The sequence below is a fragment of the Microchirus variegatus genome (genome assembly GCF_963457635.1).
Source record: "Microchirus variegatus genome assembly, chromosome: 4".
In the NCBI taxonomy this organism is placed as follows: Eukaryota; Metazoa; Chordata; class Actinopteri; order Pleuronectiformes; family Soleidae; genus Microchirus; species Microchirus variegatus.
The window spans coordinates 11,839,180-11,848,985 of NC_139805.1; positions in this window are offsets into that span (position 1 = coordinate 11,839,180).

The following is a 9,806-nucleotide window of genomic DNA, read 5'->3' on the forward strand; positions in this document are numbered from 1 at the left end:
GCCTTTGCTGTTGCTGCTCCCAGGCTCTGGAATAAACTCCCTGTTGAGATGCGTCTTATCTCTGACCTGGGCCTCTTCAAATCAAGGCTAAAAACCTATTTATTTAGGATGGCTTTTAATACCGAGTAGTATGGTGACACTTTTTATCTTTTGTCTTCTTATCTTTTATCTGATTCTATCTTATTTTATTTTGCACTATTTTATTGTTTTTATTGTTTTTAATTACTTTTATGTGTTTCCTCTTTATTTATTTATTTCTTGTAAAGCACTTTGGATCACCGAAAGGATTGTTGTAAAGGGCTGTATAAATAAAGTACATTTACATTTACATTTAAATTACAAGAATAAAGTCGTAATGTTACCAGAATATAGTCGTAATATTACGAGAATAAAGTTGTAATATTACAAGAATAAATTTGTAAGATTACAAGAATAAAGTCGGAGTATTACCAGAATAAAGTCGTAATGTTATGAGAATAAAGTCGTAAAATTACATGATGAAATCTTAAATTACGAGAATAAAGTCGTAATATAACTGGAATAAAGTTTTGAATTACGAGAATAAAGTCATCAGAATATAAGAAGAATAAAGTTGTAATATTATGAGGATAAATTTGCAATATTACTGGAATAAAGTCGTAATATTTCGAGAATAAAGTCTTAAATTACGCGAATAAAGTCGTCGGCATATTACAAGAATAAAATCGTAATGTAATGTGTATAAAGTTGTAAAATTACCAGAATAAGATCATTATTTCGAGAAACGTGGAGCAGTTTGTGAAGTTATGTTTTGGTTTGGGCTTCTGGCAAATCAGCACCACATTATCATTATCTTTAGTGTCAGGACTTTGAAACGATTGTGCAAGAAACTGGATGCATTAAAATAAGCTTATGTCGGTTGAATAGCACATATTTCCAAGCAAATCAATAAATACAAACAAAACGAGCACCTGTTAACAGCGAGAATATGTCAAATGTATCATTGTTTACAACACTTTTTTTAACATCGATTTTCTTCAAAAACGAGGGCTTTTCCTGCTGAACCTTCCGGAACTCTCCTCAGTCTGGTGTCACTGTTTTAATCGTGCTCTGACCACGACTCATCCCAGATCTGCACCCACCCAACTAACCACAACGCACCTCCGCCCTCATCTGTCTCCTCTGCTCCCTGCACAGATTACTAGCCCATCTGTATCGCCCGAGCCAGGCCACGCTAAGCTGATGGGAGCTCCGCTCAGCAAGGCACTGGCGCAATTGTTAACCCCGATTAACTTGATGTGGCGTGCAGTAAAGGGAACAGTGTGAAAATCAAGCCAGTGCCGTGACCCAGTGCCCCGCCACTGAACCGAGAGGGAATTGGGTAAACTGAAGGGAGGGTGGGTGGTAAACGGGAGCCGAGAAGAACGGGAAGAGTAATAATAAGCAAATAAAAAGAGAGACGGAAGGATAATGTGGCTTGAGGCCTCTATCAAAAAATTACACAAGGGGAAATACATGCATATTTTTCTGTTTTAGTGCAGGGAAAAACTGGGCGTCGGTTAGAAATGTGGAGACCACTCTGTAAAACATAAACTGGTTTGATTTTCCCACTGGTGCTGGGTGCAACTGAGAACTTGTAACCACTAAACTCTGTGCTGCACAAACTGGAGCGTAGTGAAAAGATGGGGAATCATAATAATAATAATAATAATAATAATAATAATATTGCAGCTCAAATTGCTTATTGCAATAAAAGGACTTTAAAAAGAAAAGAGATGCAAATACAACAATAAAGCACAACACGAGGTGGAATGAAACGGAAAAGTCAAGAGTCAAAAACTTTTAACTTTGAAATAAACAGGAAATGCAAATAAAACACAACACAGGGTGAAATAAAGGGGGCTATAGTTGAAGGCTAGGGTAAAAAAAAAAAAAGGTTTTAAGTCTTGTTTTAAAAATATCTAGTCAGCCGTCTTCCCTGATACCGAAGGGTATTGTGTTCCAAAGTTTACGGGCGAATATATTATATGTCATCATGTATTTCCACGCTGGCCCTTAAGTCTGTTGGTATCGTTACATTTAAAGCTTGATTTGGAACATACAAGCTGAAATCCTGCCAGCTACGATATGGTATTTCTGTTGACATAATACTTCAACGTGACCTTTTTAGAATAAGCCTTTGGCAGTGACACATTTTTAGGCAGGAAGTAGATTTTCCAAATGCATCTAGGCAAACAGTAATAGCTTCAGGCTTGTATGTGTGTATGTGAGGAACGCTGCAGAGTGCATTGCACACGGAGGCACACGACTGATTCAGTAATTGTGTGTTAAATCAAGTAAAACACGGATATGTAAAAGTTTAAACGCTCTCTAACGAGGAGTTTTCTTGTTTCATTTGTTATTGCTGTTTCACTATAAATTAGGTATTTCTGCAGTAATACTTAAAATCATGTGCATTTTTATGTTGTTTTATTAAGTATTGGTCAGTTTTGCCTCAGAGACAAATCAGAAAGTCTATGTATTTCTGTATATAGTTGTATTTGCACTACCCCAACTGGTAACACTTTCTTTTACAGTCCCCTAATTACCAGGTATTTACCTGGTAAATTCATGGTCACCTAAAAGTCTTACTCTGTAATTACCAATGGTAATAAGAAAGTAAATACAATGAAACTATGGCCAACATACTGGGCATTTACCTGGTAACTATAGTAAATTATAGTGTGTTATTGGGTAAATACTGTGGGTAATAACGAGGTAAGTACAATTAAACTATGGCCAAAATGTTGGGTATTTACCTGGTAACTATATAGTAAATTATAGTGTGTTATTAGGTTATAAGCTGGTAATAAACAGGTAGCTACAGTCCCCTCATAACTAGCTATTCACCCTGTAAATATATGGTAACAAAAATGTTTTACTAGGTATTAGCCTGTAATAAGAAGGTAAGAAAAAGGAAACCATGGCCAAAATACAGGGTAATTACCTGGTAAATTAAATTGTGTTATTGGAAAATTACCACTGGTAATAAGCAGGTAATTATTTCCTCGTTATATGTATGGTAAATCAAGATTGAGTTACCAGGTAAATGTCCAGTATGCTGGCCATTGTTTCATTGTATTTACTTTCTTATTACCATTGGTAACTACCTAGTAACACGTTTGTGTTACCATGAATTTACCAGGTAAATACCTGGTGATTAGGGGACTGTAAAAGAAAGCGTTACCCAACAACTTTTCTTTTTACATGTTATTTTCCTTTTATTGTGAAGGAGCTAAAATTCTTGTACGAAAGGTGCTTACAAACCAAGTTTTTGTCGTTATTTTATTATTATTAAAATGTAAACACATTTGACTCAGTGTTGAGGTGAGACATTGCAGCTTTGTCTGTAGAAAAAAAGGTTAGTTAAAACATAATACTTTTTCTTTTACTTTGCAACACGAAATAGACTTAAATCAATCAAACAAACTTTGTTACGTAACACTTTTCATGCAAAGCAATGCAACTCAATCACAGGATAAAAAAACATAATCAAAGAAAGACCCACACACCAGCAAATGGCTGATATTATGTAAAAAGGGTGAGGAAGAGAAGAGGGGAGAGAAGGAAGAGAGGAAACACTGTCATGGAACTCACAAAAGCCTCGAGGGAAATCATTGGAGACTAAAAATACTAATGTCTGATCTAAACGGGAGATAAAAAAGAAGGTAAAAGAGAAATTAAAAACATAAGTACTAACAGATAAAATGTAATGAAATGGATAAGGGCATCAGTAGTTAAAATAAGTCCTTAAATAAATAAATAAAGCAATGAGACGGATTGTTGAAGGACACTAAAGGGTAGAATAAATAATTTGCCAGACCCTAAAATTAAATGAAAGAGTACAAGTAAATATATATATACATATATACATATATACATATATATGTTAAAGACCAAATTAGACATTATTTCTTTATATGTTTTATTATTTTATTATAATTTGTTTAATTAAGTCAAACAATACATCCATAGTTACAGTAGGCGTGCAGGTGTTTAATTTGAAGCAGTGTTAAATATAATCATGTTTTCAGTTTAAAAACTGTTTGAATCTGAATATATAAAAAAATATGCTTAAATATTCATATGAACTCTATAAATAATATATTCAATATACTTAAATTGCTTTAGTTTCACAAGGTAAAGGGTGTATTCTGTAGAATTTATGTCCATCTTGAAACACGGGGATAGTTGTGTCCATCAGGATCCTATAGAAGTACACAGAAATGCACAGAAAACTAGAAAAAGGACTAAGAAAGCATAAACATCTGCCAAGGTCACAACTGTTTTTCTTTTGTATCCATGTCCAGATCACCACTAAAAATCTAATCCTCCTTCTTTGAAGCCTTAACCTACATTCTCAGACGATGTCATTAAAACACGTCCCTTTACTTGTTGACCTCTGCTGCTCGCTAACAGACGGAAAACCGTTGGCAAAAATCCAGCCTCCTCCTCGGTGGAGGGTAATGACACGTTGAGAGCCATAACAACACCACAGAGGGTGGAGAGGCCCTTCCCCTCTCTCGTAGATGCTGCTCCTTTCTCCTTTGACCTAATAATAAAGCTGCTTTTAGAATTATTACAAGTTGAGAAGCAGCTTTGCTCGTCTGCAGGAAAAAAAAATCCTACAACATGCCAGGAAGTAGGAAGTAATTCTATGTTATTAATCTGTGTGAGTATGTAAAAAAAAAAAGAATAATTTGTTGATCCGGTGTGTGTGATTAGTTTATTTCAAATCAAATATTAGCATATTATTCTCTTTAGCTACAACTGTAAAGAGTGCAGTGATACAGATTTTTTTTATCTCCCTTGCAGGATTTGGTCTACCATCTATTTCTGTCTTTTTCCACGCGGCACAAAAACACCTCAGAAACCTGCTTAAGATGTGTAAATCTATCACAGATCCATAACGTTATAAGTCCTGAGGCTGATTGGTCAATAAAAAAGTACAAATAATAAAAGTTAAAACACTAAAAACGTCCCCCAGGCGTGGTTCCATTAAGGCAAAGGTTACATACGATAAGTTGACTAAATCGTTGAAATACAAAATGTTGGATGTTGAATAAGTCGGATAATCTCGGCCCGTTTTGTCTGATGAGAACTGATGTTTTTACAGAGCAAAAATGAAAACACAGAAGAGCCTGAAAGGTTCAATTCATTATATAGAGTATACCATTATAATACTGTGGAAAACGATCACATCCACGGTTTAGGAAGGTATGTGACATGTTTTAGGAAAACGTATGGAGCGCTCTTAATCAGTCATCCAAAAAAAAAACTTTATTTACGTATCACATTTCATATAAACTCCAAGTGCTACTTGATAGATTAAAACAAAAACAAACAAAAAAAACTTTTGGTTTTCAATGGGCTTCACTCACATGTACTGTTTCTATTCCTCTGTCACCAATGGCACCGAAGAGTCAGGTTTTGCACATTATTTGCCGTACATCCAGGTTATATATCCATCCTCATATACCCAAGCCTCTCTCGGATCAACATCAAGAAGTGCAACATCAACGGAATCAAAATATTCCTTCGATGTTTTAAGTTGTAGATGGAAGTTTATAGCTTTATAACGGTACACACCAAACCTTGAACTGGGGAAGCATGGTCTTTAAATATTGTCGAGCATAATATCTACATATATATCAAAGGTATCAAAGATCAAATTTTTCGGTTTCAAGAATATTCTATCTTGTTTCATGCATATAGTAAAAAATGTATATGCCAAGTTGTGCATTTTTGAGTGTACTCAATTTTTTTTTAATTCATTTTCTATTTTTAGTCAATTGTAAACAACGTCATATAAAGTACTCTAAGCACTAAAACACCTACGGACAAAAATGTCCTCAATGAAACTCATTCAAATCACTATTTTTGATGCATCATGACAAGAACTTGGCAATTTAGGGGTCAACAATTTTAAAAATGTATTCATTTGTGATATGTGTGATGAGAAATGATTATTATTATTTATTTATTTTTAATTAAAACTAAATAATGTATACATTATTTTTATAGCTTCATGTTTCATGAACACATTTTGGTACTCTACGTGTGTAAAAATTATACATATAAACAAACCTGCAATAATCAAACCAAAAATAAAAGTATATGAGAAAATATATATAGAATAATGCATTGAGTTTTTTTTGGACGCATCATAAGGTGCGTCACAAAAAATCTTGGCAATTTAAGGATCAATAAAAAAAATCCATTAAAAAATTTAATTAAATAAAAAAACGTGTGTACAATTTTTAAAGCTTAGTTTAAAAAAAAAAAGGGGAAAAAAGACACATTTTGTTGCTCCCAGTGTGTTAATGTAACTTTTTTGAAGATGCATCCAAGTATTAAGTGTTTTCATTTTACACTGTAACATGTTATCCTGAGTTAATCAATTAAACTAAATCCAAATTAAATTAACTCAATACTGGCTCTGACGGCAAGTAAAACAACTGAGGAAACAAAATGGTCATTATTCACAATCTCATGAGGAAACGGACTATAGAGCAAAAAAAAATATATATATATTTTTATTTGTTAAAGAGGGGGAAAAAATATATATTATTGTCAATAATGCTACTAATAAAATAAGAGGATGTGCCAATAAAGTATTAATTACTGAAATAGAGGTAAAATATCAGATCTGATTCAGGAGTACAAATTAAAACGATATAAATAATATAGATTTTTTTAAAGAAAATATATAATGTTAAAAAATGTTATTATAAGCAGACTCAAGTAGGCATGAAACAAAAATAAGCCTCAAATAAAAGTGTTTCAATGAATTTGTATATTATTTAAGTTGTGTAACAGAAAATCGCTGAATTTAAAGGACCAGAGATCAGATTCCTCCTGACCTGTGTGTGTGTGTGTGTGTGTGTGTGAGTGTGATCACACTCAAGGCTCAACACCTACAGTCGAGATCATCCCTCTACAAACACAACAACGTGAGAACATTGCAAACTCTGTTTTTGGACAACACCGTTACCGTTTCTCTGCCTGTTGTGGATTTGCTGGCGTGGGAGCGTCGAGAATCAAAAGTTTGTGTGTGTGAGAGAGAGAGAGAGAGAGAGAGAGAGAGGAGGAGGAGGAGGGAGAGAATGTGTGAGGCAGGAGCCGCAGAAGCACTGACCCGGGACTAAGTGTGGCCGACAGTAGCAGTTTGATTTGATTGGCCAGTGCTGTGTTGTTAAATCGCTCATTAAATAAAATTAGTGGGAGGTGAAGGGAGACAGAGCTGAGGGTGTGTAGAGGTGGTGGAGCTTCAGTCTTTCTCCACGCCAAGCCGAGCTGGTGACAAACTCCATCCCTGAACTCCTGACCCGGCAGTGAGACTCTCCCCCCCCACACGTCCACTCCCCATTGTTCGCTCTCAGCTGCACATCCACAGCCACAGTCACCTGCTAACACTCTGCGAGGTGTGAGGCTGCTGAACATCCTGTATAACCCAGCTGACATGTCACAGTGCAGTCGCTGTTCGAGGCCAATTAATGTCCCATCGAATTATAATGAAAAACAAATCTGTGTTTGCTCTCATGTGGCGCTGCTGCCGAGTTCAATCGCAGCAGAGCAAAATGCCACACGAACAATAACCTCTCTCTAAACTTTGACAAAATGAACCACGGATAAAGTCCATTAACTATCCTGGATTTCATCATATTACCGCTCCATTTTGTGTGGTATTTTAACTGTTCTTGAAAAACCTCACTGTAAAAAAATAACTTGAGTTAACAATCAAAAAGAAAAACAATTGAATAATTGTAACACGGCATCAAAATCTGATTATTAGTCAATGACAACTCATAATAGTTTGCGGAACGTGTATGAATACGACCGTTTATAACCTTGGGATTCCGATTTTTCTGTATTTAATTCTACATAATCCCCAATCCAGTCCTTTGGCTTGTCTTTGTAACGTCTAAGGTTTTATACGTATGTTTATCGCAGACTGTGAAACATCCTCTCCTTGCGTTCTCATGTATCTTCTTGACCTCACTGTGTATCTCCACGTTTATGGGTTCCTTACGCAAATCATGGTGCTTTTATATCATTGAAATAATTGATTGAAACCTCTTTTATTTCAGTTTTTTATTGACTTGTGTACATGCTAAATGAAAAAAGTAATTTGTATGTACACAGTATTTAAGTATTATAACATTAACAATACATTATTTGTGTTTTCATGGAGTAAAAATGAACACATTTACTTTTACTTTAAATGATATCAAAGTAGAATATAATTCCGTGTTTCCCAACCCTGGTCCCCAGGGAACACGGCCATGCCATGTTTTAGATGTTACCCTCCTCCAAAAAACACATTTTTACAAAAATGTAATTTGAATAAAATAATAATAATTATATATATATATATATATATATATATATATATATATATATATATATATATATATATATATATATATATATATTTAAGACAAAAGGTGAAACATTACATTAAAAAAAAATATATATATATATATATATATATGTATATATATATATATATATATATATGTATATATATATATATATATATGTATATATATATATATATATATATATATATATATATGTATATATATATATATATATATATGTATATATGTATATATATATATATATATATGTATATATATATATATATATATATATATTATTTTATTCCTTTATTCATTTTTTTTTAATGAGACAAAAGTTGAAATATATATTTTTTTGACAAAAGTTGAAAGTTTTGATTATCAGCTGACAATTTATTTGAATCAGGTGTTTTTGGAGCAGGGCAACATCTAAAACATGGCAGGGCAGTGTTTCCTGTGGACCAGGGCTGGGAAACACTGATATAATTCATTATACTCTTTTGCTGTCACAGAACAATAAATCCAGTGTCATCATCACAATCCTGTTTTCACTGTAACACAACACTTTGTCCGAGACATTAAACAGCGCCGGGCCATTCAACTGTATAGTTTTGAAAGCTAAGCCTTGCAGCCAGAAAGTCGTGATCCCATCCAGCCTGAGACTAACGGCCCCCCCAAAAAAAGAGGACACAAGTCTCCACGATAATCTTTGTGAGCGGTGAAAGCATTTTTATTACATGTCTTGATGCTCTGTAACTGTTTAGAAAAAAGATATAGTTTCTCTCTTTAAAAAAAAAAGAGAGACATCATGTTGGACATGATGTCCCTTTGATTTAACTTTTTTAAGGTTGTGCTTTGGTGTCCTCTGTTAATGTCCGCCAGCATTTGGAGCAGATACAAAGAGGATCAGCAGAGGTCTGGGCTCAGTTGGGAGCCGGGTCAAGGTTGAAGTCTTTTATTATACGCACAAGTGGCTGCACCTTTAATTGATGACTTAGTGCTGTGGATGCGTTAAGCGATGCGTCCAGATCTTTGGAGTCCCAATAAAAGTCGGCAGAGCTGCCGTCGCCTTCTCTTGACCTTTGCTGTTCTGCTCTGTGTTTACTGGGATCTCTTTTATTTTTTACAGCTCAGGGAACAAACAGACAAACTCCTAAACAGTCTCGAGACACGGCCCAGTGGGTTTTGTTGTCCTTTTTTCCCCACCCCGAAATATGTATTACGCCGTCTCAGAGGGACAGCGACGCCGAACCTCTCTGTCAATCACTCAAGAAAACGCTGCGTGATGTTCCCTAACGGGCTTCCTTCTCCAGAGCAGATGACAACTTTGACACTGATCTGTCACGTCTCAGTTTAGACACAAAAGACAGACTGTCTCGGGTTTGACGCAGCACAGGCTGCAAGCCAGAGGAGCACATAAGGAAC